Below are 5,516 nucleotides of genomic sequence, written 5' to 3' on the forward strand. Positions count from 1 at the left end.
ATTGGCCGAGGGAGCCGGCGTACAGCTTCCGGGTCATGTGGCCAGCATGACTAAGCCGCTTCTGGCGAACCAGAGCAGCACACGGAAACGCCATTTACCTTCCCGCCAGAGTGGTACCTATTTATCTACTTGCACTTTGACGTGCTTGCAAACTGCTAGGTTGGCAGGAGCTGGGACCGAGCAACGGGAGCTCACCCCGTCGTGGGGATTCGAACCGCCGACCTTCTGATCGGCAAGTCCTAGGCTCTGTGGTTTAACCCACAGCACCACCTGAGTCCCTGCCTTAGTCTTTGGGGAGCCAGAACAATTTGCTGGGGTGCAGGGCAAGTGGGGAGATGAGACTGCAGAGGTAGTGAACCCTTGGCCCCACGGTCTCATCTGCCCAGAGTGCCAGGCCAAGACGTTGTCTGCCCTTGCCTTAAACACAATTGCTTCCAGTTCAGGAAAAGAGCCCCACAGCAATTTGATGCTGCCAGCTGCTGTCAATCTCTTCCTGCCCCCCCCCCCCCGATCCCCTTCTCCAATGGGGGGGGAGACATGTCTGATGGTGGGGTTTCAGGAGGGCTCTGAGCCTTTCATTGCAGGGCAGCCCGTGAGCTAGACTCGGCTTGCAAAAAGCGTCAAGGTTCCCCTCCTCTGCTAGCCACCGGGCTAGTATTTCTGGTCGCTTGCTAATTTTGTTTAGCATCTCGACAACAACACGAAGCAACAAACAAACAACAAAGTCGGCTCTAATAAGCCCCAGCCGTGTCACCATAGTAACAGAAATCAGAACCACTTCAAGGATCCTGTTGCCTGGGAAGACGATAAAATGTTTTCCATCAATTGCTGTCGGGAAAGTCACAGCTGATAAGCCAGGCAAAGCCAAACGGAGGGGAAATTAAGGAGCTGTATCTAGTGTGATGGTGGGGAGGAGGAGATCTCAGATTAATATGTCCCCCCCCCCACATACCCCACCCCTGGACTTGGGGGGTAGATGCAAGCCCCAGCAGCAATAACCACAAAGGCGTCCTGTCCTGATTTGCAGACTTTCTTTTCCCTCCCGTCTGTGATGTACAGAATTACAAAGAGACGTCTCTAATAATAGAGAACCCCTCAGCACAAGTGGCTTTAGGTTTCCATTCGTATGACGGAGCTCCTTTCATCTTCTTTGAATCACATGCAGAGCCTCTTATCCGCCATGAAATCCTGAAACGGGTATTCTTCCTTATGGACTAGAAACGTTAAAGAAACAAGAACTGGTCCCCAGTCAGGTGGCATATATGAAATCAAGGGGTGTGTGTGGGGGTGTGTGATTCTTACAGCAGTCATTCTTTATAACAGCTATTCTTTACCATCATCAGCCACAGCAGCATTATTACCATATTTTTCGCTCTATAAGACGCACCAGACCACAAGATGCACCTAGTTTTTGGAGAAGGAAAAGAAGAAAAAAATTATTCTGAATCTCAGAAGCCAGAACAACAAGAGGGATCGCTGTGCAGTGAAAGCAGCAATCCCTCTTGCTGTTCTGGCTTCTGGGATAGCTGCGCAGCCTGCATTCGCTCCATAAGACGCACACACATTTCCCCTTACTTTTTAGGAGGGAAAAGGTGAGTCTTATAGAGCAAAAAATACGGTAATTAAATTTGTATACTGCCCTTCATCCAAAGATCACAGGGCGGTTCACAGCACAAAAATACGAAATGAGAACACTAAAGAAATAATAATGCAAACCAATAAGCAAACACAGGTCTCCAGTCGGTGTGGCTTGCAGTCATATGACCAGTGGCAGAATGGGATCTACTGTTTAGATCACTGAAGGACTGCAGTGCTGCGGCCCTTAACCCACTCCTGCTGTCAGGTGAGCTTGAAACAACAGCAGCAACAACCACAACCAGAACAACCTGCCTATCTGACTGGGTTACCCCAGCCATTCTGGGTGGCTCCCAGCAAAATATAAAAACACCATAAAACATCAACGCCAGCTATGGAAGCATCAGCCTTCTCTGGAAGGCACGGAAACCCTAAAACTGGGGCTGCAGGTCCCACACCTGTACACTAGAGGGCACTAGAGAGCATATGCCCCTGCAAGGTGTTCATGGCTCTTTTGAACCAGAAATACTACAAAGACTTCCTGTTTGGGTTGGGACTTTGCCCAGGCAATGATATATGTTGAAATAATGCATGGGGAGGGGGAGGGTTTTTTTTGGGGGGGGTGTCACACTGTGTAGCCCACCTGGGCAGCACATGCACCAGACATATGGGCATAAGAAGATATTGTCCCTTTTAAGAGGGTCATCCCGGATTGACAGAAGCCGCATTGGCTTCTGATCCCAATCCCAGATGCCCCGAGGACTGGACCAAAAGACGCACATTTTTTTGGTCTCACGCTGTTGCATAAATCAGTTTGCTCACACCAGGACCCAGAAAGATGCGCCAACTCACCTTGCCACTGCGCTACGCCCACTCTTCTGGCTGAATGCACGACTAGGCTTGCCAGGACAGGAGCACCCCAGGCCCTGAGGTTTCAGGGCCCAAACCAGAGACCTAAGAGCACCCCCAGTTATGTCATAGGGTAGTCCTGGTGATGTCATGGGGCGGTCATTAAGCGTGGCACATTAAACATTAATTACAGCTGTTGAAAGCATGTCATTCAAATAAAAACAACAAGAATTCTAACAAATGAGCAAATGCGTCACTCACTGGTTGGAAATTAAGATAGAAATCTTTGCTCAAGGCAGTTGTTCCCATGCTTGTTGTGAATTGCTCTTGTGAACTGCCAGTGTTAATGGTGAAATTGCCAGTCAATTTTGTATAGCCCAGGAGTCAGCAACCTTTTTCAGCCCTGGGCTGGTCCACCATCCCTCAGACTATGTGGTGTGCTGGACTATATTCTGAATAAAATTATGAACAAATTCCTATGCCCCACAAATAACCCAGAGATGCATTTTAAATAAATTCTACTCATGTAAAAACACACTGATTCCCGGACCATCCGTGGGCCGGATTGAGAAGGTGATTGGGCCGGATCCGGCCCCCAGGCCTTAGGTTGCCTACCCCTGCTCAAACCCTTCCACTGGAGGGGCAAGGCAAACCTGCAGAGTTGAGGTCAGACCTGGGGATCTGTCAACCTTAGATCTATGGGTGCCAGGAGACTTGAGGCCCGCCCCCCCCTTTATCTACAATCTCAACAATGGGGAGCCAAGTTCCAATGAAGTTATCGTATTTGACATTACCCCTAAGCAGGCTCCTGTGGTGAGTTAAGCCAGCCTGGGGCTGATGGCAGTTGCAGCCCAAAATGTCCGGACGGTGCCAGCATGGCAAAGGCTGAGTTAATCTCTCAGAGAAGCCGTTTTCCAAACTTGGCTAAACTATCCCTTGACCGCAAATCCTGACGGTGACTTCCAGTGCTGCGCCACCTCTATCCGGCAGGGAATTCCTGCTCCCCTTGTGGAACAGCTGGCTCTGCACGTTGCGGTAGGAGCTGGAAAAGCAGAGGGCTGGCACCCAGGTTCCTTGGCACCCAGGCCAATCTGCTGTAGGCCTTTCAGCTCACTGCATCATCCAGCCCCCTGAAGCTGGCCTGGCACAAAGGCCTCTGCAGATGGCAGAGATGTCTGGAGCCAGACCAGGCCAGATTCCCGAGTGCTGGTGCTCCTCTTGGCCTCGTGCTTTTCTGCTGGACCTTTGAACACAGCAGAGGGATCAGCAGTGATGTAGGGTATGTGCAGCGAAGTTATTTGGTCCTGCAATTGAGCCTAATGAGGCAGCCAGCGGGTGCATGCGGCGCAGCCACATGGAGACTATGAGGCATGGTTTGATGCTCTTCTGTGGCCCCACAGGTCACAGGCACTGCTTTGGGTTTGTGTTCCGATCCTGCTTTCTCCATGGGAAGGGATGAGTCAGGTTCCAGCACCATCTGTGCAGTGTGCCAGCCCATAACCAGAAACCCAAGGATGGAATATAGTTACACACTGGGGCAAAGGGAGGGGTGCCCCTGCAGAAAGACTAGCATTATAACTGGGAAAACAAGCTCGAAAACCCCCCATGTCTGAATGCACCCTTTGTCTAACCGCTCCTGGTTCCCACGCAGGGCTCAGCCCTACCAAACAGAGGAGGAGGAAACAATGGAGCTGGGAACAGGGAGACAAAGGTCTCTAACGAAATCTGCAAGCCCTACTCCCTGATTCAACCCCCTCCCAGTTTTAGGGAGGGAGCTTTAGGGAGTAGCAAACCATTCCTTTTAAAAAAGCTGTAGGTAAGGGTCCTCTAGGGAAAGGTGAGAAGCCCAGTGCTGGTATCTCCTCCCGCCTCTGCTGGTAATTTAAGCACTCAGATAATAGCAGGGGCGGCGGAGAGTTGTCAACTGCAGTTTTAAGTCCATTTAAAAAGACCCAAACTGAAGCAGGTCTAGGATAATGCACTTGAATTAGCATAAGGTATTAAATTGTTTGAAAACCAGATTTGCATTTTAATAGCATCTCTACCCGAGATCCTTGGTTGGAGTGGCTCTGAACCAGTCAGCAAAGTGCGGTCCCAGAAGCTAGTCCAGGGGTCCCCAAACTAAGGCCCGCAGGCCAAATAAGGCCCGAAGGACTCGGTTATCTGGCGCACGGTGACCCCCGCTGTCGCCGCCCTCTCTTACTGGTGCTGTGCTGCACGGCTGCCACAGGAAATAACTTGTGTGCATGTGCAAGCATTATTTCCAGTGCACATCCGGGTTGGAGGAGGCCTGTGCACATGCACATAAGCTATTTCTGGTGCTCCTCTGACCCGGAAGTGTGCCAGAAATAGCATGTGCGCATGCATATGGGCACGCGCTCCTCCGCCCTCCGCCCCGCTGTGCAGTGACTGCTGGAGACACCGGCCCGAGGCGCAGTAAGTTTGCTGACCCCTGGGCTAGTCCTTGTTGAATGTCACCCACTTTTGCCGGCAAGGCTCCCACCCACCCATGCAAACACAGGAGAGAGGCCTTTGGGGCCAGGATTCTGCTTGGGAAGCGATGCCCTAGCAGAGCTGGGAACTGCAGCCCCCTTCCCCACCCACGCCACGCTCAGGATGCAGGTTTCTTCCATCTCCACAAAAGGCTCCATTTGATGAAAGCCAGAGCTATTTCTGACGCTGCCCACTGTCACCGAGTTAAAACCAGTGCCTCCCTGACTCAGCCAGGTCCTCCTGGACCCGAACATTTCTTTCATTTGCAGAGAAGGCTGCAGGGTGCCCGTGGCCTCCGTTGACGGACAAATAAGCAGAGATCTGAACTGAATCCCTCGCTCCCCACAAGCTTAGCAGAGACGGGAAAGTGCTGTCTATCACAGCATGCCTCCCTGAGCTTTGAGCCTCTAAAAAGCAGAGGTGGGGAGCCTGTGGATTCTGCAATCAAATTGCCCTGCCATGATTTAAAAGCTGCTTGCGTTTGTTCGGGTTAGAAAATAAAATGGACCCTCTGGTCCTGAGCTGTGTTATCGGCAGGTTGCAAGCGAACTCCCCGGCTGCGAGAAATGACAGGCTGTGGGCACCACATTGTTCTTCAG

This window comes from Podarcis gaigeae, assembly GCF_964106915.1.
Source record: "Podarcis gaigeae genome assembly, chromosome: 14".
In the NCBI taxonomy this organism is placed as follows: Eukaryota; Metazoa; Chordata; class Lepidosauria; order Squamata; family Lacertidae; genus Podarcis; species Podarcis gaigeae.